We start from the raw sequence: 27,881 nt of genomic DNA, 5'->3' as shown, positions 1-27,881 counted from the left end.
CTACTATAAAGGTAAAACATTCTTCCAGATTTTTTTTTTAAAGTCTTGTTGTTTTATTCTGCAAGACCATATGCTGCCTTGAATACTACTTCTTCTTTTATTATTCCATGATATTAAAATGTATGGCATTCACAGCCACAATGCGGGGCACTGGCCACTGTTTTATGGCTTTAAAGGAGGATTAGACAAATTAATGGAGAATAGGGCTATCATATGCTTAACTCAACCAAACCTTCCTGTTCCGAGGCAAGAAGCCATTGAATTCCAGTTACTGGGAGGCAACTGGGATGGGGTGCTTCCTCCATAGTCTGCTTGTGGATTTCTGGAAGCATCTAGTTGGTTACTGTTGAAAACAGAAAGCTGGACTGGATGCACTTTTGATCTCATCCAACAGGGGTATATTTTATGCATCCAAATTTGGGATGAGGAACCTGAAACCCCCCAGGCGTTGTTGGGTTCTAACTCCCACCAGCCCCAGCCACCACACCCAGTGGTCAGAGTTGTGGTTGAACATCATTTGGAGCACCACAGGTACCCTATACAGATCTATCTATACAGATACACAATTTTGTTGTTGTTGTTTAGTCATGTCTGACTCTTTGTGACCCCATGGACCAGAGCACGCCAGGCACTCCTGTTTTCCACTGCCTCCCGCAGTTTGGCCATAAAATTTTACAGTGTTGCCACATGGGAATGGAATCATTCCCCGCCCCCAACCTTCTGAAACTGAGTAATTTAAATTTGTTTGTAAGAATAGGGCACATGCATTATCCCACTTTTATGGGACTACTGAAGAGCTCATTGCAAATCAGAAAAATGCATCCCTATGCAGCAATTTACAAGGAATAAGAGGAGCGTAACTCTATAGTCAAAGAGCAAATGGATATGGTTATGGTTGAGCAGGGACCTCAGCTAATTCATCGCTGACTTCAGCCTTCCCAACTGCAGAGGATTATGATTTATTACAGTAGCTAATGAAAATATATTTATTGTTTTTGATTTATTTTAACAACCCTAAATCCATGAAGCAAGTAACGTTACTAAACAAGTAACACGCACCAAGGAAGTGTCATAGGGGAGAACAATACTATCTCTTGGGTGTGCAAAGCCAAAGCTCTTTCGGGTCAAAAATCAACATCTAGAACTGAGCCCAGAAATAAACTCAGGAACAGAGGTCTAAAGTCCTCTGGTGGCCCATCCATTTAAGGAAAGACATACTAAATATATATATATATATATTCTGAATATAGCAGCTTTTGCTAAACGATTCATTCATTCATTCAGCTTCAATGTAAGATGGAGGGGAGTCAGGGTTTGTTAGGACGAATTATTTATAGTCGATACGAAATGCTGTTGTACAGGGACAGAAGTAGCAGCAGATAGGGGTTGGTTTTTGAATGTTTTATGTAGTTTTATGTAGTTTTTCAATTTCATTGTTCTGCATGGGACAATGACAATAATGACCGCTCCCCACTTAAAACGGGGGGCGCCCTTTGCATGGACGCGTGCAGCCCTGGATCTGGAGTGGCCCCATCAGCATAGGCTTTGCCTTCCCTCAGGTGGGATACCTGGAGGTCCCCGCCTACCCCAGTGAGTTGTCCAATCCCACCTGGGGGAAGCGTTGCCAGGGAAACCAGGCCAGGTAGGGGGAGGGATTACCTGCCCACACAATAGAGGGTGGATCTTAATTGGTAAAGATATATCGTATCATCATTTTATTCATATCCCACTTTTCTCCAAGGAACTCAAGTGGCATACATAGCCCCCTTCCCCCCAATTTTATCCCCACAACAACTCTGTGAAGTAGGATAGGTTTGGAGAGAGTGACTGGCCCCAGGTCATCCTGTGCGTTTAGTGGTTGCATGGGGATTTGAACCCAGGTCTCTGCATTTCTAGTCCAACACTCCAAAAACTATGCCACAGTGACTCTATTGAACTGTGGTATCTGATTCTGAGTTGATTGTTCTTTGCCAACCAGCCTTTCCTTTTTAAAATAAAATAAAATAAAATTAGAGTCAGCATGGATGCAGTTACTCAGAAGGCTACAATACTGAGACCGAGCTCCTTCTGCAGTACCATATAGCTGAATGGAATATGCAAAGCAAAGGGAGAGAAGAAAGCAGTATGAGTGGGATCACGTAGCCTTTCCAGTTGAGTCATGAATGATAACCACACTGCTTCTGTGTAATCACCCAGTGTCAGTAGTTTAGATGGACACACCTGGGAATTTTAACCTAACACCATCTTGCGAGGAATTCCAGTTAACAGGAACAAGTAATTAATCTGGGTAATTAATCTGGGACGACCCAACCAGCTTTTGCTCGCAGTTCATGCTGTGCTTGCTAAGTCTCTAGAACTTTCATTAAATTTTAAATATTTTAGATGCACATCTAGAGACAACTCCAAATCATTAAAATATGATAAATCATCACAGCATTATAAATCATTATAAAGATTATACAAATCCATGTCACGAATACAATAATAATGGTCCTGGCACCTAAATGAGAGTAAAATGTTCCTTCCCTGTAACAATAGTGAAATGTCAAGGCCTAGCTTTCAACGTGATAAAACGATACTATATAATATGTAGGACAGATAGATAAAAGAAAGATGCATTATAATAAAGTTTCTTTATTTCCTCAAATAATGAAATGTCTCCCTTATCTAACAATCACTAACTATAACCATCACGATTTTCCCAAGGAAAAATGAGCTTACGCTATTCATGCATTTTCAAAGAGCTTACGCTATTCATGCATGTTGTGGGCAGTGAACTCCAGGGAGAAAGGGCATGGATCTGGCAGCGGCAATGGCAGCAATGGTGTTGGCAGTGAAACCAGCAGCACCAGCCATTTAAGTTCTTCCCCCAACAGATGCAATTCGGCAGATTTTTTACCCAGGGAAACTTCTCTCACGCCTGCTATTTAGATATCAGTTGTACACAAAACACACGGGTTGGAATTCAACACAGCACAAAGCAGACTGTTCCACCCATGCAAGTATTTCTGCTTGCCCAACGGAACACACACACACACACACACACACACACACACACACACACCCCTTTCAAGCTACCACTAGTGGAGATGTAAGGGCTGCGTTTGAGGGGGAACCACTGGAGCTATCCTTCTGAAAAATTAACAAGATTAGCGACAACAGAAGGGGCAATGGCTGCAAATTTCATCCACTTCTGCTCCCTATGTTAGAGACAATTCCTTAAGCTAATATTCCCTACCAATAAACTCTACACGTATTCACCTGTGATTTGGCAGGCTTAATCCACTCTAGAGAGGTTAGCCTGCCTGAAAATGCCATTTGCTTCTGCTAAAAGGGGGAAACATTATAGTCATTTTTTATTCCCCATAATAGTGAGTGTAGAAAAGCAAAGTTCAATTCTTTCTGAAATGAATTTGGACCCTGAGGCAATTGCATAGCCTCCAAGTGCTTCAAACTGAATCTTCTGTTCTGAAGCACTGAACCCAGATCCAAACTGAACCCCTACTATGAACATTTTTCCAATGAGTAAAACCAATACGTGGCCAGATATTGGACTATGTAAAAAGTTACAGGCTGATTTTATGAGATTTTTTTTTTTTTTTTTAAAGGCAGTTGAAAAGTTTTATGTCACTTACTCTCAAATTTTGCCAAAATTTTAATCCTGTGAGTTGCTACTATGATTTCAACTCCTATATTTAGAACTAAACATCTATTCGGATGAATCCTAGAGCAGTGTCTTTGAATTTAACTGCAAATTAGCATAGACTAGCCCACCTGTCTATTTTCACCTGGAGAGAAAATGAGATTTTTGCTACAGTGGAAGCTCTGCTTAAAATGACCGTCTCATCTTCATCTTGACTGCACTCAAATAGCTTCCAAATAATATATTTCAGATGAGCGATTGCAGAGATCCTGCAGTGCTTGTATATTCAGAAACAGAATGCTTCATAGCAAGTATTCATTGAAAATGCAGGAAATGTATTTTTTTATTTTATGTCTGGACTTAATTTTTCTTTCTGAAGTGATGAATGATACTTAAAAATGCTTATTAAAAACCAAGGAATCCCCCTTAGTCCACAAGGGGGAAAGCAAATCCAAATCCACAGTCGAGCTATCCCTACAATTAGAACCAGAAAACTTGTCATAAAATACAAAGGAAGTTTTTGAGTTTTCTGGAAACCTTCGTCAGGTGGGCTGTTACACAAAGAAGTGAGTGCTGTAGGGAATATGGAAAGATAAGGAACTGCACAAAACATTTGCTTTATGTTTTAGCTATAAGGTTCGCAAAAGGTAGGGCTGGAACATTTGTGTCCCTCCAAATGTTGTTGGACTCTAATTCCCATCAGCCTCAGCCAGCATGGTCAATGGTCAGGAATGATGGGAGTGGTAGTCCAACAGCAGTCCATGGGCCCCAGGCTCCTCATCCCTGGCATAGGTTCTGGCTATAAGGCACTTGTGTGTTTCTGGGTAAGTTCTGGACTTTGTGTTTGAAAAAATGGGGGTGGATCAGCCATGTCTTTTCTGTCTTAGAACCCTAGACAGCACCATCTGCAGCATCTAGCAGAGTCTAATCTAATTAAGTCTGCAGTGTTCATCTTGAGATTGGACATCAATGCAGACCTTATGCCTACAATATTAAACAATTTTGGAGTTCTTTTTTTACACCCCCTCCCTATTCTCCCTACCTGTATTGCATAATAGACAATTTGACGAATATAATTCTGGTTGTTTCTGATACAAGTGTTGCCTAACTTCTAAATTTCTGAAAGGTTTCATTTAACATCTCTTTTTATAGGTCACACTCTTGATTGGACAGTGGTTTTTATGTTTAATTATGGTCCTGCATCATCACTGTATTTGTCACAGGGTTTTTGTTTTCTCAGGTTCATTTCATTTTGCAGCCCTTAATAAAACATTTGCAGACTGGGGCCATAAAAGCTTTCAGTTGACATATAATTCCTGAGAGTTTGCCCTGCATCTCAAACAGTGCTTGGGAAGTTCTAGTATATCCTCTCCAAAAGGAACTAGTTTAAGATCAAGTTCACACTTTCACAAAATGAACCAATTCATTTCAAGTTCACCCAATTTCCTCTGCAAAACAAAGTCAGCATTCAGAAGGTTACAATTTAAATCTGTGCAAGTCACACAGCTGTTAAAGGCAGAAGGCAACATTCACTGTTTTCTTACATCTGCCCTTCTCACTGTAAGCCAGTGATGGCCAAACTTGGCCCTCCAGCTGTTTTGGGACTACAATTCCCATCATCCGTGACCACTAGGATGATGGGAGTTGTAGTCCCAAAACAGCTGGAGGGCCAAGTTTGACCATCACTGCTGTAAGCCATTCTTGTTGGATGAGAGTGAATCTCATCAGCAGGGAAGATAAGGAAATGCCTCACATTCTTTCCTTTAGATTTATTAGCAACCATGATTAAGCAATGAAGTATTCTTAGCAACATCAACACCTCTCTAACTGCCTAATAAGACCAAAAATGTTGCCTCCATGTTTTGCTTACTAACTTTGTTTATGGATGTCTGATTAAATTATTATTCTTTTTTAATGAAAGCTTCTAATTTTTTTTGGGGGGGGGCGGAGTGTAGTTGGGTGAAGGAATGAAACTGAAGCTGAACTAGCAATTAGTCAAAATTCTAACCCAAAATGAACTTAGTTCACCCAGCAATCATGAAAACAACTTTCAGGTGTCGTTCAGAGATTTTTGAACTAGACCAGTGAATGTTGTTCAGCTGAACTAAATTCATTTCAAGCGTTGATTTCAACTATCCTCACCTCAGGGTTACTATGAGGTCAACAAGGGAAACATCTAATAGAAAGATAGGTAGCCTTTCTACCAAAACTCTATCATACTTATGAGAGAGCCAGTCACACAAATTAGACACTAAATCCTAGCTAGTGCTTGTAGGCTGTGCTGATGAGCCATAGAAAAAGCATGGCGTAAAGCAGGCACCCCCGAACTCAACCCTCCAGATGTTTTGGGACCACAACTCCCACCACCCCTAGCTAACAGGACCAGTGGTCAGGGATGATGGGAATTGTAGTCCCAAAACATCTGGAGGACTGAGTTTGGGGGTGCCTGGCCTAAGGCATCAGACATGTTGTCTGCAGAGGTAAGCAAGGTCACCTCAGCTCCAAATTTGGAACCAAGTAGCTGGGTGAACTAAGGGTAGGCATTTAGCAAGAAACTTGGAGTTGCAAATTTCAGGAATATAATCAAGCTTGCATTGAGAACAACGCTTAGAAACAATCACGCTAAAACAGCTTTTCTTTTTTTATACAAGAGAAAAAATGGCCAAACTCTTTGTCATAAATTCAACTAGGGCCAGATGAACTTTCCTCAGGCTTTGGATCTGGTCCACAGGCCACCATTTGACCTTCTCTGATTTAAACACAGGAATAATTTTCCTTAGATATTTCAACTGGATTTGCTGGTCTTGTCTAAATTTCCTATTCTAATTGGCCTGAACACTTTGCCATTGTACCTCATACCAACTTCCTAAGGTGGTAAATAAGAGAAATAATAAATCCTTCATTATAAATGCAGACTGAGCAGAGCTAAAAGGAAAATCAATGTTGCAATTTTAATTTACCACTTCATTGTGTAAATTTATATGCAAGCCTTGTGCTATAAAGTTTTCTCTGGCATATTAACCAATTCTTGCCAAACAGAAATGCTGCATTTTCATTTTGCATTCTTTTCTACACCGAATAAAGGGCCCCTTTTTTCCTTAACTTTGTCCAAAAAAACATAGGCTTCAAACAAGACAAACTAAACATATTGTCACTGGTTTATCTGAGAGTTATCAATTCTACGAGCCATTGTGGTAAGGACATTATTTAAACAAGAGTCCATCAAATGCAGAACATCACAGCTGATGTTTTATTGCTTCCATAAAAGCCATCTTGGCTTGAGTATACAAGGCCCACACAAACACAAACTCCATCACAGCTGCATAGCCAAACCTACTTAAAAATGTATTGTTTTCGACAAAGGGCAACTAAGCCAGTTTTGAACAACATCTTCTGAAATGCCACTTCCAGAGAACTAGTCCAGAACATATGGCAAATAGCCAAATCTCAAGAGCTTGCAGCTTTCAAGCTGTGTATGGGAAAACCTTGGAGTTCCTTGGAAGCTTATGAAGGACTCCTCAATGTGAATATCAGAAATGGCATATATGGTTACCCAACAGACAGGCTGCCTACCCACATGGGGTGGTTGTTATATACTCAAGCCAGAATGCAGCGTTCATCAAGCTTTCTGGATCTGTTAGCTGAAACTATGTGAGCCTGTAGATCATTTTACACCAGAAATGTTACGTCCGGACCAAGTTCCCATTAAACTATACAGGAATAAATACTTTATTTTATATAAATTGAAAAGGAATAAAATTAAACATGTATTACAAGAAGAAAATTTGGACATATATTTGCAAGAAACTCATGTAGCAAGAAAACATAGAAGAGGATTGACAAATACAAAATGACGTCACGCACATGCGCAGAAGTGGCGAATCATGACCCGCAGACGCGGGTTGCATTCTGCTCATGTTGCAAACAGGGCTCTGGAATGGATCCCATTCGCAACCAGAGGTACCACCGTAAAAGATTAGGGATGGACTTTATAACATCAGATAAGAAAAAAACACACAAAAACCGAGGTGTGGTAATTTATGTAATTACAGACAAACAGCTATTTAAAGATGAGGACGGAAGAATGATAGCTATAGAGATAACATTACAAGGTGAACAAATTGTGATAATGAGAATCTAGACACCAAATGATAAAAAGTTGGAATTTTATAAAGAATTGGAAGAAAAATTGTTTGATTTTATGGATAAAAAATAATTTTAATGAGTGACTTAAATGGGGTAGTCTCATTAGAAATGGATAGGACAATAAGAAAAACGGCTTCAAAAGAAGGTAGACTACCTCTGACTTTCTTCAGTTTGGTGGAGAATTTAAAATTGATTGATGTTTGGCAATTTAGACACCCATTTGAAAAAGAATATACGCATTATTTGGAGCCAAATCAGTCTGACGGAAGAATCAACTCGATATGGATATCAAATTAGTTACTGAATTAGTTACTGAATATACAAGCAAAGACTTTATTAGAGTTAAAAGGAGAAGAAAACTCCACATTGAGGTGGAAGCTAAATGAAAGTCTTCAAGGTAACCAAATAACTATGCAAAAAGCTGAAAAAATTCTGAAGGATTATTTTGAACTGAACTGAATTTGGATAAAGGGACAGATCTAAATATATTATGGGATACAAGCAAAGGGGTAAGGAGAGGTTTTTTTATTCAGCAAAGTGCACATCAAAAAAGAATTTGAGAAGATAAAAAAAAGGAAATTATGGATGAACTGTTAAAAAATGAAAAAGTTGATTAAGAAACCTGGAAAGGACTCAATAAAACAAAATATAAAAATGTTACAGGCACAATTCTCAATATTAGTGAACCAAGAAATTGAATGGAAAATTAAAAGGTTCAGACAAAGAAATTTGGAATTTGCAAACTAACCAGGGAAATTGCTTCCTGTTTGTGGAATGCTGTTCCAAGGGAAGCTATGATTACTTGCTAGGCAAAAACATTCCTCTGAACCAGGCCTTTGGCTGATTAAACAATCTATGGCCTTTTGAACATGTTTGTGGGAGAGGGTTTATGGGTTGTTGTTGTTGTTATTATTATTATTATTATTAGTAGTAGTAGTAGTATTCTGTGTTTTCTGTATTTTTAAGCTATAACCCACCCTGTTATCTTCAGATGAAGGGTGATATATATAAATGATGATGATGATGATGTATTCGGAAGAGGCAATAACTGTTCTCGGGGTTGCTCAGGTATAAATCCAATGTAGAGATGGGGTTGCTTTTATCAATGGGCTTAACCATGCCTTTCTCTGGGTTGGATTTAAATCCCAAATTCTTACACACAATGCTTCCTCATAGCTTTATTAGTGTACATGTTCTCTCTCTCTGTGTGTGTGTACTAATTCCAGTATTTCTGAAACTTGGATATAAGCACACAAAAATGGTTCTGTGCCTAATGTTTTAATTCTGTTCAATATTCATATTCACAGACACACACAATAAAATAAAGAAAACTTTACCATATTTTTTTCCTGTGGCATCTGGTGTTTGCTGAAGAGGAAATAAGTTTATGGGCTGAGATGATGAGAAAATGTGAAGTACTCTTGCAGGACTGAGCTGGGAGCGTTGACGATAGTTGTGGGTTAAGACTGTTATGCATCAGTTGCTTACAACCCAAATTGTTTCACTGCCAGTTCATTACTGAATGACAGCACAGAAGCAACAAGAATGCGACTGTAATCATGATATTACAGACTCGCTCATCATGCTCTCAAGATGAACACCCCTGTCTTCTCAAAGTATTTATAGAGCCTCCATACATGATGAAGCTGAAATGTTCCTGCTGTCAAAATGGTTGGGTGATGAGCAAGACCTTCCGCCTGAGACCCAGGAGAGGCACTGCCAGTCAGAGTGGACATTATGGGGCTGAATGGACAAACAGACTGGCCTGGCATCCTACGTTCCATGTCTGCATATTAAATTTAAGTTAAATTGAATAATTAACCATTAATTCAATGTTGTTGAATATAAATATTCAGCATACCACCAAGTCATAGAGTGGAATTCAGTGCTACACTATGATGAATGTTTCATCAGTAGAAGCACTGCACCTAGCCAGATAGAATGGTCCCTCATCTCCTCCCCCTAGGATTTCCTGACATGCACATGCAGCCAATTTTGGGGTGCATGCAGTGGGTGGAGAGGAGGAAAAGCCCTATTGTGCAAGCAGAAGTCCTTCCACAGGGCTTCCACTCACATGGCTCATTAGTTGGATACAACCCTTTGAGCAGGACTCACCTAAGTATTACTCAATTAGCTTCAATTGGGAAAATAGCGTCTACCAAAGGCATCATGGACTTTGAAGAAAGATAAAAGTGAGAAATGAGCTAAGAGGAAGGCACATTCAGCAAATCTTCACCGTGCTCAACTCCAGCCCGGAAACCTATGTCCCCACATTGGAAGGAGGTGTGGCTCCAGAATTGGCCTCCATAGTCACTTACGGACACACTGTTAAGGCCGTGTTCATGGAAGACAATCTTACTTGGCTACAAGTGATTGCCAAAGAAGATGATGACTCAGCAGAAGACCTACATTGAAACTTGGCTTCTGTATCTAGACAGCATCTTAAAAAGCAGAGACATCACCTTGCCAACAAAGGTCTGTATAGTTAAAGCTATGGTTTTCCCAGTAGTGATGTATGGAAGTGAGAGCTGGACCATAAAGAAGGCTGATCACCGAAGAATTGATGCTTTTGAATTATGGTGCTGGAGGAGACTCTTGAGAGTCCCATGGACTGCAAGAAGAACAAACCTCTCCATTCTTAAGGAAATCAGCCCTGAGTGCTCACTGGAAGGACAGATCCTGAAGCTGAGACTCCAATACTTTGGCCACCTCATGAGAAGAGAAGACTCCCTGGAAAAGATCCTTGATGTTGGGAAAGATGGCGGGCACAAGGAGAAGGGGACGGCAGAGGACAAGATGGTTGGACAGTGTTCTCGAAGCTACCAACATGAGTTTGACCAAACTGCAGGAGGCAGTAGAAGACAGGAGTCCCTGGCATGCTCTGGTCCATGGGGTCATGAAGAGTCGGACACTACTAAATAACTAAACAACAACAACAGGGCTGGGAGAGAATCCAGCCTGAAATCCTGGAGAAAATACTGAGCTAGACAGAAGAATTGTGTGAGTCACTATAAGGCAGTGTCCTATGTTTTGTCTCTTACAGCCCTTGGGATATTTATCTGGTCATAATGGCCTGCCCTTTGTCTGTAAATTTCAGGATAGGTTGCAACAGTAATTACTGAAATCAGTTTATAACCATCACCCCATGGTCGACAGCTATCTGAAGACAGCTATCGTATCTTCCCTGAATCTTCTGTTCTCCAGGCTAAACATGCACCAGTGGATTGAAGGAAAACTAAAAGTATTGCCTGTTGACTCAGCTGGTTGGCATGTGGGTTCGTCAGAGGTGGTGACGGGATGAGTCAGCACTCTGGGGCCTTGGCATCCGTCCTGGAATGTCAGGTGCCGACTCTGCGATTGTGTTTTTCATGCAGGACGGATATTGCGATCACACACACAAAGTGCAAGTTACACCGATTTCCTAAAGGACATGCTTCTCAGTATGAGTGCTTAGATCTGAAGAACGGAGAAAAGGTCAAGGAATATGTACAACAACCTTAAGCTATTATTTAGTATCGTGATTTATCATCCCTTGTTTAGGGGTGCGATGACGATGTTTGTCACCACGGAGACTTTTCCTATAGTGAGAGACTGGCTTTAAAAAATAAATAAATCTGTTTCTCAGTTTCTACAGCAGCCCTCCATGCTTTCGGCAGGCTACTCATCTTTATTAAAGCTGAAAGCTTGGTCTGCATGTTTATCCACTTATCTTTAAAAAATAATAAACCTGCAAATATTTTTGAGAAGACTTGCAGAGCCGCTCCAGGGATCAGAGTGGGTAATGGGGCTGGTGACATTATAGCATTGGCCAATAAATGACCTCCACAAATTCATCTTCCCCATTCTATATCCTGCCTGCTAAACTGTTTTGTGTTAAGCACTTGCATAGGAGCTGAAGAAATGCACGTGTTTACAGAACAGCGAAACGGCCTCCATCGGTCAAAAAATGGCACATTTGTACACGCCCTTATTGAACCTCTCAGGAAGTTAGTAATTTCTTACTACCCTGCGATGTCACACAGTCAGCTTTATGGGTACACAGGAGACCTGGTGGGTCTGTTATATCCAAATCCAATAAAACTATTCACCATTACGCCAACCCCATTAAATAAAATTAAATGAATGTTCAAATAATGAACGAATAACTAAATAATAAAAGACCAATGGATTCTTCAAATTAATATTAGCATCTATCTACTCATTAAATATATTATTAGGATGCCTTTCATTAAAATTAATTCCAGGGTGGTTTACAACAAGAACAAATTATATAATATACATGTGCCTGTATACGCTAACAAAGACCACAAAAAACCAGCAGATAGAAAACCAGGAACACTGTGGCGAATGGTTCAGTAAGAAAAAGTTTTATGACTAGCATTAAAAGGTAACAACGTTGGCATCCACATGCATTTGCAAATTATTATTTTTTTGTCCTATGAAAAGTCATCAGTATTTTAGTGTGTATTTCTAATATACAAAGCTTGGAATGTGATTTTTGCCTAACATACACCTATTTACAAAGCAATTTTATCTAGTATGCTGCTTTTTTGGTATGGTATTTTACTAATGAATGCATTTTTTAGGCACATGTTCCCCTACCATTTATGGATTTTTGTACACATAACTGGGCTGGAGAACAGCATTTCAAATTTCCGAGAACTGAAAATGTCAAAGGATGGCTCTGTTTCAGTTCTTGTATTGCTTTGAACGTGCAAATTAGCTAGGTTCGCCTTTAAATGAGAACTGATTTAATTTTCCCCCTCATCCCTCTTTGTGACCCTCCAGATGTTGTTGGATTCCAATTAGCCCAAGCTAGCGCAGCCAATGCAGGATCAGGGGTGATGGGAGTTGTAGTCCACTAACATCTGGAAGGCTACAATTTAGCCACTCCTTGCTTAGGTTACAACTGTGGTTGTCTTAGTTTTGTTAGAATGTCTGCTTTTGGTTTTAAAGCTTATTCTTTACTTATTTTTCTTCAAACAGTGCTCTTCTTTTGTTACCTGCCATGATGTAGCACACACAGAGTGACACTCCATTACATCTGCATAATTGGATTGTTAGAAATCAACACCTTATATACTGGGTTCCTAAAGTAACACTAAATTTCGCTGAAGTAAAATACCGCTTGCTATTTACACACTGTGAAACTATGTACCATTGGTGGGGGATCTCCATACATATGGTGCATGGACCAGCATCCCTAAATAATTCCCAGTTGTTAAAGGGGCAGGTTGTGGGAAATGATCTATGTAAGAATGAAGATGCAAGGCATGGCTTATAGTCACCGAGTTACACAATGAATTACATGAAAATCTCTAACGAATATGACAATCAAAATCTCAGATGCAAAGCACAGCGTATCATGGAGCTTTCTTCATTAAAAATGGTCTGCCGCTGATCTGAATAAAGGGCAAATAAGGTCAGCAGGGATGAGGCATAATTATTTTAAGTGTCAGTTTTCAAAATACAGAAGTGCAGTGAGAATGAGTAAGATTCCAAGAAATTAATAGGATGCTTCCCAGAATCTTCTGGGCTACTGCACTGCTGTAACATGTCCCTGAGTTGTTGATTAGGCAGAGGCTGAAATCCTACACTTACTGGGGCAGAAGGGCTACTGTTAATGTTAATTTTATTTTTTAGTAAACTGGGCAATGCAAGAAGTTAGCCCCTTCAAAAAGGCAGCCTAAGTTTTGCAGCCTGGATGTGCCTGAACTGGCCACTCACAAGCCTGCAGGAGTTTCTTCAGCTCCATGTATAAGAGCTGGAGTACAGAATGCACCAGGTTAACTGCCTGTGAGGGAATGGGAATATGCGGTCAATGTGCACATCTATTTTGGTGGAAGACAGTGCCATAGCATGGGTTGGAGGGCCGCGTGGAGGGAGGGAAAGGGACAGAGTATGCATATGTGCATTCAACTGCCTAACATTGTCTGTGTCACCCAGGAGATCCCATCGACGGAGATAAGAAAAAAGGAGTCATTCTGTTGTCTGGAGGGGTCCACTTGCTGGATTGCATGGAGAAGCTGCTTTCATTAGAGCCCAGCAACGGAAGCATGCAACTGTACTGAGGCAGCACTGAGTGTTGAAATTCTGTGCACCTAACCATTTTGCTCCTGGGGCAACCGCACCTGTGCCACCCCCCATACTACACCACTGTTGGAAGATGCCTGCTAATTGACGTATGTGTGTTCCAGACAGCAAATCATTGTTGTGAGGAATAAAGATTGGACATGCACTGAAATATACTCAGAGTCGCAAAGTGATTTCATGCTCTTTATTCAGCTCATAGTGGTGAGGAGGAATGAATGAAAGTCCCCTCAAGGTATCTGCTTTATATACATTATTTACACAATGGGCTGCACATGATTGGCTAATTCCGGAATTCTACTGTAAGCCAATCAGGTTGTGGATTCACTTCTATCTGGAGCATGATTGGGTAGTTCCTGCCAACCAATCATACTGCTGCATTGTTCTAGGACCAATCAGACTGCTGCATTCTGAATCCTATTGTTCTAGGACCAATCAGGCTGCTGCCTTTTGGATCCTATTGTTCTAGGGCCAATCAGACTGCTGCAGTTTGGATCCTATTCAACCCAGTACATAACACCCCTCCCCTCTAAGTTCCAGTCCTGCCCGGTAGGTCGCATTCATAGTCCTCGAGGTACGCCGGCGGCCTACGTGTGCGTTGCGGCCTGGGGTGTTCCCTGGTCCGGGGTTCAGGTTCTGGCTCGTGTTCCAAGGATGCTGGCTGTGATGGGGCTGTTTGGTCTGGCGCAACCGGCTCACTCAGTCGTGGTTCTGGTTCCGGTGTCCTTTCGGCCTCGCGGGTCCTCTCTGTATTTACTGATTCTGCCTCTCCTGCTGGCCCCTCGTGCTCTATGGGCCTCACTGCCCCTCTGTTCCCTTGGGACTCCTCTGCCCTTTCCTCCTCCTGGTTTTCTCCTGGGAATCGTCGCCGTATCTGGTCGCAGTGGCGGCGCCAGCATTGCCCCCCATCCGTTAGCACCTCATACGACACGGGGCCAGTGACCCTGGTGACTGTGGCGGGTACCCATGCTGGGCCTGCCCCAAAATTCTTTGCGTACACTGGGTCCTGAGCCTCGAAGGTCCGGGGGTTCCTGCCTTCCCCCACCACTGCCTCATCCTGAGCTCTATCGGGGTGAAGGCGGTCCAATCTGATTGCAAGGCGCCGACCCATTAGTAGTTCAGCGGGGCTCCGGCCAGTCGTTGAGCTGGGGGTGCTGTGCTGTGCTAGAAGGAATGTGGCAAGGCGGTACTCCCAATCCCCTTGTGTCATACGGCGAAGGGTGTCCTTGGTGGTCCGCACCATGCGTTCTGCTTGGCCATTGGTGGCAGGGTGGAATGGCGCCGAACGGATGTGGCGGATGGCGTTCTGCGTTGTGAAGGTTTGGAATTCTCCTGACGTAAATGCAGTCCCGTTGTCTGAGACGAGAGTGTCAGGGAGCCCGTGGGTTGCAAACAGCCTGCGTAGTACCCGGATGGCTGCGGACGTAGAAGTGGACGGTACCAGTGCGACTTCCAGCCATTTGGTGTAGGAGTCCACCACTATGAAGAATGTTTTCCCCTGAAAGGGGCCAGCGAAGTCCACATGCAGGCGTGACCATGGTGCTCGGGCGGACTCCCAGGACTGGACTGGGGCCCTTGGGGGATCTGGGCGGGATTCTTGGCAGGCCTGGCAGTGTTTGACCCAGGCCTCTATCTCTCCGTCGATCCCTGGCCACCACACATAACTCCTGGCAAGGGCCTTCATTCTTACTACCCCTGGGTGTGTCTCGTGTAGGGCTGTGAGGACCCTTTTGCGGAGGGGCTGGGGAACAACGACCCTGCTTCCCCATAACAGGCACCCCTTGTGGGCCGACAGTTCATGTTTGCGGGTTGTGTAGCCGGCGAATTCTGGCCCGGGGCTGCTGCTGGGCCATCCCCTCCACACCCAGTCCAGGACCCGGGAGATGACCCTATCTTTCTTGGAATGGTGTGCAACTTCTTGTGCCTGAATGGGGCGGTCAGGAAGCAGCTCCAGGCTCATAACCTCTTGTGCAGGTGCTGGGTCGGGGCCTGTTTCCGGTAGTGGTAGCCTGCTGAGGGCGTCCGCATGGCCCATCGCCTTCCCTGGACGGTGAATCAGTGCATACTGGTAGCTGGCAAGGAAAATTGACCACCTGAGGACGCGAGGAGACAGCACTTGGGGGGTCTGCTTTTCAGGGGCAAACAAGCCAAGCAACGGCTTGTGGTCAGTCACCACGGTGAAGGGCCGCCCGTACAAGAAATCATGGAATTTTTTTACTCCCTTCACGATTGCCAGACCCTCCTTGTCGATTTGCGAGTAGTTCCGCTCGGTTGCGTTGAGTGTCTGGGAAAAGTATGCCACTGGTACCTCTCTTCCATCCGGGAGTTGGTGTCCCAGGACAGCGCCAATTCCATAGGGCGAGGCGTCGCATGCTAGCACCACCGGCAGCCTCTCGTCGAAGTGTGCCAAGACCGAGTTTGAGACAAGCAAGTCCTTGACTGCCTGGAATGCGGCCTCCTGGCGCTGGCCCCACACCCAAGGGGCCCGCTTGTCCAGGAGTCTGTGTAGGGGCTCCGCTACCGCCGCCTTGTGGGGAAGGAAGGAATGGTAAAAGTTCAATAGTCCCAAGAAGGCCTGAAGTTCAGTCTTGTTCTTGGGCGCTGGGGCATCACAAATGGCCCGTACCTTGTCCCCAGTCGGGTGGACCCCTTCTGCGTCCACCATAAATCCCAGAAAGTCCACCTGAGGCACTCCTAGTAGACATTTTTCCCGCTTCACCTTGAGACCCGCCGTCTGGAAACGGTGCAGAACGGTGCGGAGGCGGTCCTCAAACTCCTCTGGTGTGGGCCCGGCAATCAACACATCATCGAAGAAGGGGGTGACGCCAGGAATCCCTTTAAGTAGAGAGTCCATTAGATTCTGGAATATGCCTGGTGCCACGCTGATACCGAATTGCAGCCGCTTTACCCTGAATGCTCCTCTGTGCGTCACAATCGTCTGTGCCTCTGCTGTGGCCTCATCTACTGGCAGCTGTTGATATGCTTGGGCCAAGTCCAGCTTGCCAAAAATTTTCGACCCAGCCAGGGTGGCAAGAACATGGCTGACCACTGGCACTGGGTATGCATGGGCCGTAAGGGCCTTGTTTATGGTACATTTGTAGTCTGCGCAGATGCGGACCGAACCATTAGGCTTGACGGGTGTGACAATTGGGGTTTCCCAGGGGGCATTAGGCACCGGCTCCAGCACTCCTTGCTCCACAAGCCGGTCCAATTCCTCGTCTATACGGGGTTTCAGGGCGAACGGGACCCGGCGGGCCTTGAGCCTGACCGGTCGTACTGCGGGGTCAAGCTGTAGAGCAATTGGGGGGCCCGTATACTGTCCCAATTTCCCATCAAAAACCCCCGGAAATTCCTTGCATATGGCGTCCACGTCCACTTGTAAGCTAGTGTGGTTCACCCCGGTGACGGCTAGCCCCAGTGGTCCAAACCATGCCAATCCCAGTAAGCTAATGTAGGGGCCCTTGACCACCAGCAATTCCAGTTGCCGCGTCCGCCCTCGGTATTGCACCCTGAAGGTCCCCACCCCCATTGTGGGGACCTTACGTTTCTGGAAGTCCCGGAGGGTGAATGGGGCCGGCCTGAGTTTGGGACCCCCAGTAGGACACAGTTTCCTTAAGGTCCTTGCCGAGATTATGGATAGAGTTGAACCCGTGTCAAGCTCCATGCGGCATGGGGCCCCCTCTATCTGTACGTCAACATAAATTTTCTCTACGTTGGGGTGGGGCAACTGGTATACCTGGAAGTCCGTGAGCTCAGTCGAGTTGCCTTGGTGCGTTGGGCCCCGGGACCTGGGGCTCTTGGATTGGTCATCTGATGCCTGGCGTCGGGTGGGCCGAGCCCGACACACCCGGGCGATGTGTCCCGATTTTCTGCACTGCCTGCACTCTGCGTTGCGGAAACGGCAGGTCCTCCTCTCGTGACTTTCTCCACAGCTTGCGCAGTTCCCTCCTTCTCGTCGAGGCAGCTGTGGTATGTGGGCTGCTTGAGTGCGCTGCTGTACTCGGTGCACCTCCTCCCTGTTGGATCCTGAGTCGTCGGTGAGGTCTTCATGGTGGACCCTCGGTTGGGATGGCTGGCTCGGCCGTGCCTCTTGCGTCGACCTCTCGGCAGCTTCCGTTGCCAGGGCCTCCTCCAGAGCGACCTGGAACGTTAGGTCCTTCTTAGCGTAGAGGCGTCGTTGCAGCTTCTCATCCTTCAGGCCACCGACGAGGCGGTCCCGAAGCATGTTCTCCAGCTCTGAGAAGTTGCAGAACCGGGCGGCTTGGCGGAGAGAGGTCACAAACCCAGTTATGGTTTCCCCAGGGGCTTGCCGCTTTGCATAGAAGGCATTTCGACGAGCCACCACTGAGGGCTGCGGCGAAAAGTGCCCCTTCAGCTGTCCCATTATTGTTTTGTATGGAACAGTAGCGACGTCTTCAGGCGCAAGGAGAGCCCGGGCGATTTCAAACGTCTCCTCTCCGCAGACGCTGAAGAATATTGCCCTCTTCTTGGCGTCTTCTTCATCGGTGACCCCTTTGGCTTCTAGGAGGAAGGTGAAACGGGAGGCGTATGCTTCCCAGTCTCCAGATGCTGGGTTGAACGGCGAAAAGCTGCTGTTGGTTGCCATTCTGAGTTCCTTGTGTCCCGGAGCTGAAGCCTGGATACACGGTGCGAGGCAGCGATGCGGCAGGTGGCGGTGCTGCGGTGCTGTGTGTGGCAGTCAGCTCAGCGGGATCCCATCCACGTCGCCAGTGAAATATACTCAGAGTCGCAAAGTGATTTCATGCTCTTTATTCAGCTCATAGTGGTGAGGAGGAATGAATGAAAGTCCCCTCAAGGTATCTGCTTTATATACATTATTTACACAATGGGCTGCACATGATTGGCTAATTCCGGAATTCTACTGTAAGCCAATCAGGTTGTGGATTCACTTCTATCTGGAGCATGATTGGGTAGTTCCTGCCAACCAATCATACTGCTGCATTGTTCTAGGACCAATCAGACTGCTGCATTCTGAATCCTATTGTTCTAGGACCAATCAGGCTGCTGCCTTTTGGATCCTATTGTTCTAGGGCCAATCAGACTGCTGCAGTTTGGATCCTATTCAACCCAGTACATAACATGCACAATCAAAAGAAATATTAGATAGTGCATGACAAGGAAGTTAACTTCTTGTCACAGCTCTCATGGATAATTAAAATGTTCAGTTGCATAATGGTTTAAATTAATTGACTTTCAAAACTTCTGATCAACTAAAAAGGTCACCTGAAAACAGCAGATGGCAAACTTCACCTTAACACTTCACCTTAACACTTAACACTTAAACTTAACACTTAGGATAACCCACCTTCTAAGATGGTGTCTGCTGAAATAAACACGTGCTGAACTTAAAACAAGGATGCAGCATCTTTGGGCTTCAAGATGTTGCTGAACTGCAACTCTCATCATCCCTGACCATAGTAGACCATGGAAGGTGGGGCAAAGATGGGAGTCAGATTCCAAAATCTGAAGGGCGACAGATTCCTGATCCCTGATGTAATATATATATATATATATATTTGTTTGCTTCAGAACTACTGCTTTACTTATATGCAAATGCAAATTAATTAATTAATGAATCAACTAAAACCCACATGAGTAATGACTAAGATGGTGACACAGCCTTGATTAAAATCATTCTTTCTAAACAAGTAGATTAAAACCATTCTTTCTAAACAAGAACTTCTGTTTCCCAGTCTGTTCTGAACTCCTTTCTGCTTAATAACTAGTTGACAACAGAGTGAGCCATAAATGAACACAATGAATGCAGCTATTTTTTGCAGATTTGTCACAGTGGAAAAGAAAAACTCTGCATCTATTGTGTTTCATAGTTATTGGTGCTTCCCCCCACCCTCCTTCAGTGATTTTCCAATTGAGGACTGCCTGCCCAAGAACTCCTCTATATGACCTGTTTATTGAGCATTCATACAGATTTGCTTGCACAAAGCTTATACAGAGGTTATATGGCGTCTGTGGTTTATTGAGCATTTGTTCCAATTTATTTGTGGGAATGTTATATGACAAATAACATTCATCCTGATTTTTTTATGTAGAGGTTTTCAGTTTTCCCATCTGTCTATTGGGTTTAGTGCATTTCCCATCCTTTTCCTAGTCATATAAAGTCAGTATTTTTAAAAAAAGTGGATTTGTTGCAACATAACACGTTAATCCACTTTAATTGTGCAAACTTAACTTCCTGGTGCGTGACATAAACAGTCTGGAGACAACCCTAAATTACCAATGAAATAAGAATGCTAGTCAAAGTAAGAGTGAATATATACTGTAACATACATTAAAGAAGCACTTCTAAGAAACGTTACTAAATAAAAGGAGAAAAAACTAAGCAACTAGACCCTAGTTGCCATTTGGTCATTATCTTAGTGTTTAGTTAGCCTCCATCCCTAAAATTAAAGTAAAAAATGGTCCATTTCAAAAGGGTGTTTGTTGTACAGGAAACAAAATGAAATGGTGCTAAGTACTTTCCATATTACAAGTGCAGTTAAACAATTCTGTAATAAGTGATTGCAGTGCATTTATGCAATGGACAATTTTGAATATGCATTTCACTAGTGCAATTCTACAGTGCTTTAGACATAACAAGAGTTGAGGTGTAGGGAGAGAGAAAGATATGGAAAGCTTGCTCTGAATTTAAAGAACTGCCCTTCTCTGCCATTGAAGAAAATTCTTCCACCAGCAAATTCCAGCTGACTGCTATGATGAATGCTTTATCACTAAGATCCAGGCTCCCTTTAAAACAGTGATTATTATTCTTGTCATGACCCCTCCGGTCATCAAATCATAGGGTCTTTTGTCATGAAACAACTGTCCAATAAGGAATAATCTAGGGAAAAGCCTGTAGCATAATATCTTCTACCTCTTTATAGTCACAGTAGGAGTTGGAAAAATCTACTCCTTCAAGTTATTGCTTGCTTAAACCCTTTTTTTGGAGGGGAATATATCTTTAATTATGTGACATAAGAAACTGGGCTTTTCAAGTTCCAGAGCAGTTGGAAAAGAACAGTTTCTGTTTCAAAACAACCTGAAAGTACTCTCAAGATTCAGCAAAGGTTCAGATCTACACAGATACTAATAGTCTGGCATATTTCCCAAATTAGCATGGCAAGAACCTGCCCCAGTGGGACAGGTGGAGAAATTAAACCTCATTTGAATTTTGCACTATTTGGATCAGACCGAGAGCAGGTCCTATTCAAGAACTACACTGCAGTTGCCTAGACAAAACCATTTCAAAAGCAAGGCTTGTTTACAGTAGGTTCTCAGATGGCCTCACCCAAGATATAATGCTATTATTTTATTTTTTATTTTTTATTGCTATTGTATATTGTTGTTTATATCTACCTATCATATCTATTTATATAATAAAAATTATCACTACTTAAATACATATATAGTTGTGCTGCAACATCCAGAATTGTTGTTGTTTCAATGCCATGCTATGCATTTTGTGTTTTTATACTGTAAACTGCCCTTTGGTCTTCAGATAATTATATTTATATTAGCCACTACTTCTACTTTAATTTACTACAGAAGTAATAAAAGGTGACTTATTGCTTTTGACTTTCTTGAGCTCTATTCACTTAGAAGAAAGCTCCATTATGGCCAGAGCCCCATAACCTAGTTATAACTGCATCACGCATGCAAAGGCCTCCCATTTTCTGCCACCAAATACTCCACTTGAACATGGCTCCTTCTATTATATGTGCCGAGAATTTTCCGATCTCACAGACTATGAAGCTACATGACTCTGTCATACTTTCATGTTCAATTATATATGAAATATCCCACCAGCTTTCCAGGCTGTAGTTGGCTTACAGCAATGCACAGATCACCATACAATGATAAGAAATCAATTAAAAACCTCACCATCAAAAAAACAAAAAAACAACCCACATTAAACAGCAGCAATAAAAATCTATAGGATCATATTATCATAGAATGGTAGAGTTGGAAGGTACTCCGAGGGTCATCTAGACCAACGCCCTGAAACACAGGAAACTCAACTAAAGCATCCATGACAGATGGTCATTCAGCCTCTGCTTAAAAATGTTCCAAAAAAAAAAAGTCTGCCACTTCCCGAGGGAGACTGTTCCACTGTCAAATAACTCTCAGTGTCAAAAAGCTCTTCCTGATATTTAGTCAAAATCTCCTTTCTTGTAACTTCAAGCCATTAGCTTTTTTATTTTTTACTGTTGCATCACATTGCTGACTCACATTAAATTTGTGGTCTACTAAGACTCCTAGATCCAAAAACGACTGTTCTATGGTGCCTGGCCAAGCAAAAGCATCTTAAATGTTTCACTTGGATGTTCCAGAGGTGGGGGCTGCCACCAAGGAAGCCCTGCCTGCCCTAATTGTGGTGCCAGGTCATTGCTCTGTAAATTATAACGCAAAACTGACAGACCATTAAAAAGTAAGGAGTTACAGTTTCAGAGGCTCAGTAGGAGCCAGTGTGGTGAAGTGGTTAAGAGCGGTGGACTTGTAATCTGGTGAACTGGGTTCGTGTCTCCGTTCCTCCACATGCAGCTGCTGGGTGACCTTGGACTAGTCACACTTCTCTGAAGCCTCTCAGCCTCACTCACCTCACAGAGTGTTTGTTGTGTGGGAGGAAGGGAAAGGAGAATGTTAGCCGCTTTGAGACTCCTTAGGGTAGTGATAAAGCGGAATATCAAATCCAAACTCCTCCTCCTCCTCCTCCTTCTCCTCCTCCTCCTCCTCCTCCTCCTCCTCCTCCTCCTCCTCCTCTTCTTCTTCTTCTTCTTCTTCTTCTTCTTCTTCTTCATCATCATCACATGCCTATATTTTGCTAGACACTGTACTCCCCGCCCCCCCAAAACCCATATACAACATTCCTGGCTTGTAATCTAAAAGACAACTCAAAAGAAAAAAATGTGGAAAGGGGGAGAATGGGAAAGCCAGCAACTTCAGGCACAAATTCTTCAAAAAGTTATAGAAGTATTAAATGGCCAGGTGTAATGGCCGCAGAGGAGAGGCGAGGCCAAATGGCAATTGACTCAAGCCAAGCTGAAGAGGCAAGCCCCACTGTCCCAGCCCTCTCTCCACGTGGCTGGGTTTCAGCACCAGCTAGGTGAGTTTCAGCGTCAGCTAGGACGGTGACCAGGTGGCTACTAATAGATGAAGGTGAGGAGGAGCCAAATAGCAGGTGGTCCCAGCTGAGCAAAACAAAAGTAAATCACAAAGAATCAAGTTCTGGAAGCAGGCAGTCTTGCCTGACGAATGCTGACCACAAAAGCAGAAAAACAGGACATCAACTCAGAGCAGCACAGGATTGTACGACGCAGTCTTACAGGACCATAGAAGCAGAGTCAGATCAACGGCCCACCTGGCTTGGTACTGTCTACACTAACCAGCCCTCTGGGGTTTCAGACAGGGAGCCTCACCCAGCCCTACCAGGAGATGCTGGGGACTGAAGCTGGGCCCTTCTGCTTGCAAAGCAGTTGCCCTTCCACTGACCTATGGGCCTCCCTCCCAAATATGTTATGATAACATGTAAGGGGGTAAAGAGCTTTGGTCATGACTGGCAGCACCCCTGCCACAATAAAGGTGAGTATTAAAAAGGTAAAGGTAAAGGACCCCTGACAGTTAAGTCCAGTTGCAGATGACTCTGAGGTTGCGGCGCTCATCTCGCTTTACTGGCCGAGGGAGCCAGTGCTTGTCCACAGACAGTTTTTCCGGGTCATGTGGCCAGCATGACTAAGCTGCTTCTGGCGAAACCAGAGCAGCGCATGGAAACGCCGTTTACCTTCCCACCGGAGCGGTACCTATTTATCTACTTGCATTGGTGTGCTTTTGAACTGCTAGGCTGGCAGGAGCAGGAACCAAGCAACGGGAGCTCACTCCGTCACGGGGATTCGAACCGCCGACCTTCAAATCGGCAAGCCCTAGGCTCAGTGGTTTAGACCACAGTGCCACCCGCTTTCAAGGTGAGTATTAGGAGGAGTTAAAGTTCACATTATGAGCTTGTTGTTTCAGGAACTTTCTTAGCACTTCAGCATTAAGGGTTATGCAAAGATATGAATAAAAAAATAATAGAAAAGGGCCACAAATAGGCTGATTTACCCCCAGAATTTTTCCACATGACCATACACACCATGAGCCAGCATTTATCACCATGAACCTAGTTTCTGGAGGGAAAGCAGACCAAGCCTACCTACCTGCATCTGTGATCGTGCAGAGACATTTGGTAGCAAACGACTTATACAAATGCAAACACAAAAATTGGGATCTGAAGGCTTGGCACGACAAGTCATTTGTTTCCTCATCGTTTGCCTCGCTGCTGCTCTTCCTGACGACGCAAAAACCCAAGGCTCTTTCCTTGCAACATCCCATCTATTAATCTAACCCTAAGCTATGAAAAATATGTGTGTGTGGGGGGGGGAATGTATCGAGTGAAGCCACACTTAGTGCGAAGGGGTTGATGGAACATACAGAGATGTTATGTATGGCAAGAGGTAGAAGGGGGTAAGGGTTCGTTGTTAATAGGAAAAGATGTCAAAAAAATTGAAACATAATAATAGTGCAATTTATCCTTGCTAAACGTACTGCAGTGCACTGTAATTAAATATGAAAACCTAAATTTATCTCTGTGTTCGGCTGTCATTAATTTAACAGGGAATGCACATGTTGTAATCTAATGGCTGATTCCACCAGTTCCCCTCCCAATGCGCAGCATATTAAAATGTATATTAGCCTCAAGGTGCATAAACACAAAATAATAGGGCAAAGGTTTTGGTGTGTGGAGTAGGGGAGAAAAAAAATCCATGCTCAAAGGCCGTCAAGTAGCTGGTGATGCAAGGGAGCCACTCACTTAGCCTCATTAGGCCAAAGCTCTCTTTTGTTCTGCATGACAGCAGCCTCTTTGTTGTATAATAATTCATTCCAAGTTCGTTCCAAGCTACCGAAACTGGTGAACTGTGGCCATTTTAATGAGAAGTATTGGTGCTATGCATAATCTGGGAGCCACGTGGACCAGGCAATCACAGAGCACTGCAGCCAGCAAAATGAGAGACTGTCGAAATCACAAATTTGTCAAGTTGTTTTTTGGACAGGGGTATTATAATAAGCACTAAAATATGCATCCTATTACTTTGCATCTGCCAGTCAAAGATCACTGTAATGAATGCATGCTGTAGGGTATGACCAGGCCGTTGTTGTAAGTAAAACAAACTGGAGAGTACAAAAAAGAATTATGTATTTTTGGCAGGGCTTGACTTATTTTTAAATCCTTTTGCATCAGGAGCTGGATTTTTCTGGCACCGTGTCCAACGCCAGCAGTGAACACACTAAAACTGCCAAAGCTAAAGAGTTAACTGGAATACATTGCTGTTGATCTCTCTCTCTCTTTCTTTCTCTCACTCTCTCTAATGGCTGTGTTTACTAGCTGAAAAAGACAAAATCTTAAAACACAGCACTCCCAGTAAATGTAACATACAGCCCACGAAGGCACACACAGATTAAATCATTTTAAAACTCACCTCGCAATCATTTTAGCATCCTTTGTTTAAAAGCTGCTACTGAAAATAGCTCGGCGCTTTGCAAAAAGTACATTTTATAACAACCCACAATCTCACAAAGGGATCCTAGATAGGGACAGTGCACACACACACAAACACACTGTGCATACAGCACCTCCTCCTCACCCCCAGACTGGTAGGGGCACAAGCTTTAGGATCGCGAATGAATAACATGCAGAATCTTCACTGATATTGGTCTCATGTGAGTGTTCATCCCTGGGCACAAACTCACTATATTCAGATTCCATTTGACACAATCAAGGATGGGCAACTTGGACAGAGGCACATGCTAATGGGCATGTTCACACGTGACATTCCTGGGAGGTGGGAGGGGGCTTGCAGACCTTCCAAGTGTCCCCATTGTCCTGGATTTACAGAACCATCCCGGTTTTTTATTTGACCCTGGAATGTCCCCCTTTTCCTTAGGATGTCCCTATTTTCATCGGAAAATCTTGGAGGGTGTGGTAGGAAATTCTTATTTTCATCAGAGAAATGTTGGAGGCTATGGAGCTATGCGACCCCCGAGTCAAGGAGATAAGTAACTATACAACCTTTAGAAGACATCTGAAGGCAGCCCTGTACAGGGAAGTTGTTTAATGCTCATTATGTCTTTATATATGTTGGAAGCTGCCCAGAGTGGTTAGGGCAGATGGGCGAGGTAAGATAGGTGAGGTATTATTAATTTATATATTATTACTACTGAATAGGACTAGCATATTTTAACCAGAGAAATGTTGGAAGGTATGGGCTTGTGAGGGCAGAGACTCATTTCCTGCTCTCCACTATACACCAGAGGGCTCTGTGGACTGGGCTAACAGAAAGAAAGGAACACTAGGTATGTCTGCACCTTTTTACACAGTGGTGAGATTCAAAACTGCTGCATGCTGTTCAGATTCTTACCACTTTGTTTATAATTGGTGAGATTTCTCCTCGCTGCCCCGATCTCACGTCCTGCCTTAATGCTGCAATAACGAGGGGGTAGTATTTTCATTCTTTAAAACGGCAATCTGCCTTCTTTACACAAGCACAAATCTGCTATGAGTAGTATATATCTATAACAAAGTTATGTAATTATATAACCTGCTAATATATGTAGCTGTTTCTAATATATGTATACATTTCTAATTTAAAAACAATAAATTGAATGATAAATATGTGGTCTGCCTCAGTTTATGTGTATATGATGCATATGATTTACACGTAGAAAACACACTGGCCCAGTGAAGCACTGATTTTTTTAAAAAAAACAATAGCCATTGGGGTGGGCAACTGGGCAGGTAGAGGAAGGTATTTAACCCTTTTCCTGCCTCTGCGCTTTCTACTCAAAAATGGCCTCTCCCCAAACTGGTTTTCCCACTGCGGGACTGCAGGTGCATGCTTACTGAATGTGAACCTCAAATTCCACAGTGGGAGCAGCAGTAGCTGCATGGGGATAATTTTGTGAGAAACGACACTAAAGGGTGGGGGGAAAGAGCAAGGCACTTCGTGCATCTCTTCCATTCAAAACACAGGCCTCCCGACGCTGCGTCTCCTCCTCAGGACAGGACTTGGCTGCTTGCCTCACAAGAGGGTTTTTCTGCAGCTCAGCCTGTATCGGCTCAGAATCAATAATGGAGCCGGAATGCATATCTCAGAGGTAAAAGTAAACAATGGAACCGAGCTAGCCCTTTAACACAGAGTGATGGGAATGTTCTCCTCCGGGAGTCAAAAAGCAGCTCATGGATTTTTCAGTTCTGCTGAAAATTATCAACTCTTGTATTCCAATGCCTACAACACATTTTGTTTGGTGGCCAAAAGGCGCTGGGGTTTTTTTTTTTTTGGGGGGGGGGCTGTGTTTGTTTTGTGTTACAAAAAACTGACTGATTTAAAAAGGCCAGAATGGAATTGAATCTGTTCTGGTTTCCTAAAAATATTTAAAAGCAGTGCATTTTTTCCTGGGAGTACGCATACCCCTAAACATTTTGTGAATCTAAGTTTGGCCTCATTGAGGGGCAGTATTTCAATATGTGAAGGAAAAGGAGAGTACCCATAAACCTTTTTTTTAAAAGAAAAAAGCACTGTTTAAAAGTATTGGATTTCCTATCTTGTGCAGCAAAATAGTTTGGTGTCATACACAATAAACCTAAACTGATGCTACACCCTTAATAATTTTGTATCGGTTTGTTCTCTCTCTCTCTCTCTCTCTCTCTCTCTCTCTCTCTCTCTCTCTCTGTGTGTGTGTGTGTGTGTGTGCGCGCGTGTGTTTGTAAATGTGTGTGGTGGTGGAGGGGAGAGAACAAGCTTTATTTACATGTTTGCATACTGGTGGCACCTGAATAGGTAGATTAACTGACTTAAAGGCGGTTATAGACTAGAACATTTTTGTTACCACCAGCAGACGCAAGTACATTTTTCAAACATAATTGCAGAAAGTCTGCAGAGAGTGATCAAGTAAG

At 43.5% G+C, this 27,881-nt stretch overlaps 1 protein-coding gene and 1 long non-coding RNA gene across 5 annotated transcripts in view; one reads left to right on the top strand and one right to left on the bottom strand.

Moving 5' to 3' along the window:
• The window catches only part of LOC307218919, a 29,973-nt gene extending 29,428 nt beyond the window's left edge, over window positions 1–545 (top strand). The window contains exon 5 of the long non-coding RNA XR_013840132.1: window positions 395–545. This is a non-coding gene — a long non-coding RNA (uncharacterized lncRNA). The remainder of the gene's footprint in view (window positions 1–394) is intronic.
• Window positions 1–27,881, bottom strand: part of DPYD (dihydropyrimidine dehydrogenase) — a 538,621-nt gene that overhangs the window by 38,093 nt on the left and 472,647 nt on the right. The gene's annotated exons all lie outside the window — the stretch shown is intronic.

This window comes from Podarcis cretensis, assembly GCF_951804945.1.
Source record: "Podarcis cretensis genome assembly, chromosome: 6".
NCBI classification, from domain to species: Eukaryota; Metazoa; Chordata; class Lepidosauria; order Squamata; family Lacertidae; genus Podarcis; species Podarcis cretensis.
Note: the sequence above shows the minus strand (reverse complement) of the source record. Positions and strands in the feature narration are given on the sequence as shown.